Genomic DNA, 2,118 nt, shown 5'->3' on the forward strand with positions numbered 1-2,118 from the left:
CGAAAGATAAAAGAGATTTCACATGACTTTTAATCAAGAATGTACAGATATTTACATGTACATTCCTCCCACGGGCAGTTCAAAACCAGAATATCTCATAGATCTCCAATATGCTAGCTGTAGCTCACGTTTCTCACTGAACAACAGAAAGTAGGAAAGTGGTAGCTCTGTAAGAGGAAATGAAAGAGAAGAGGAGGCATTACAGCTGTTCATTTGTTATGATGTGTTGAGTGTTTATTATAAAATTGGTTAAGACTACACTTCATCACTTCAAGCTACACTTTTTATTACATTTTTTCTAAAAATTAGGCACTTTAGTTTACTTAAATTTAGAATTTATTATTTGAATAGTTATTATTTATTATCCCTCCAGTTTGATGTGAAAACTGACTGAAATATTATTTGATTTGACAGTCCGTTGTTGATTAAAAACATGTGTTGATACAACTATAGGTTATAGTACTGAATGATAACGCAAGTTCGTCGTTTTGATGTTCTGGACCTTTGCTTCAGGAAATTTTCTCTAACTAGACCTCATTGAAATCTAATTGAATACCCCTGATCTACAGCTTCACTGGTCCATTTCTTTGATGTCCTCACCACAGGTTTACAGAGCTTTAGTTTTTGCCTGTAAGCATGAATCAGATGGACCATCACGTGATCAGAGTGTCCCAGTGGAGCGCGTGTAACGGCGTGATAGGCACTGCTAACTGTGGTGTAACAGTAATCCAAAGTGTTCCCCTCTCTGGTTGTACATAAACTGTCTGTATTTGGGGAGTTCTTGGCAGAGGTTTCCTTTGTTAAAGTCACCAAGAACAATAACAAGGGAGTCTGCTCCACTCACAGTATCTGGTCGGCCAGCATGTGCTGTGCGTCGTGGACGTTGGTATGCAGCAGAATGAGAACACCGACCAGAATGAATGGAGCAAACTCACGGGGGGAGTAAAACGGTTGATAGTTTATGATTAAAAATTCCAGATTAGGAGAACAGTGCTGCTGAATGACGTCATCAACGTTATCAATCACATCGGTACACCAGCCATTGTTAATATAAAAACAGATTCCTCCAGCTTTTATTTTGCCGGACAGCTCTGTGTTGCGATCCGCTCTGTAGAGTTGGAAGCCAGCCAGAGTCCGGTATTGATCCACACAGCCACGTCTCCGTGAAGCACAGAACAGAAGATGAATAAAAGTCTCTGTTTTTCCCCAACAGAAGCTGAAGTTCGTCCAGTTTGTTTCACAGTGAGTGCACATTGGAGAGAAATATATATATATAATATATATTATATATATATAATATATAGCGGTGTGTGGAGTCCCCGCCGGCGGAGGCGCATGAGTGACCCGGCTCATTTCCCTCTCTTACGGCGCTTCATTCGGCGAACAATAACGAGACAGCCCTTCACCAAAAGGTCCAATAATTCCACTGATGACGTGAGAAACATGTGAAATAAAGCCGCTGGAGTTGTTCCCCTGATGTTCATGAGCTCTTCTCTGGTGAAAGAGCTCCGGGAATCACAGCCAAAAACTGAGTTAACACACAAAAACAAGACTAAACAAAGCGCACCTAACACCAAGGCAGCTTTAGACAGCGCCATCTTGTGTAGACAAAGTGGCTGATGGGTTACTCTAGTCTGACAAATGTGGGTAATGCCAGATTTTTTAGATCATTGCTTTTGTAAACTTTGCTGTCAATTTAACAGAAACTTTTTAAGCTCAACTAACCAATATTTTTAATACCAACAATGAATCGGGTAATTGTAGCTTTTATGCGGTTATAGCTCCCAGTTTTGGATTTATTGTTCGTTCCATTTACCTCGGAAGTCGGAGGTCGGAGCTGGGAATGATGTCACACCAGAGTTGACAGCGTTCCAGAAAGCCTCGCTCGGCATTGTTTACAACTAGCCAGGTTAGCTATTGTTACGCCAGTTGATTAAAAAAAAAGGCATTGTGCGGTATTTACTCATACTAAACACAGTGTCAACACATCCACAGACAGTAGTTGGGCAGCACTTTGTGTAAGAAAATTTCTATGAGACACAACTGTTGATACTCAGAGCAGCCATCTTGGATCACAAAGTCAGGGTGGTGCGGTCCCGACTTTCCAAGTTGGTAATC

Source organism: Micropterus dolomieu, linkage group LG06 (genome assembly GCF_021292245.1).
Source record: "Micropterus dolomieu isolate WLL.071019.BEF.003 ecotype Adirondacks linkage group LG06, ASM2129224v1, whole genome shotgun sequence".
Taxonomy (NCBI): domain Eukaryota; kingdom Metazoa; phylum Chordata; class Actinopteri; order Centrarchiformes; family Centrarchidae; genus Micropterus; species Micropterus dolomieu.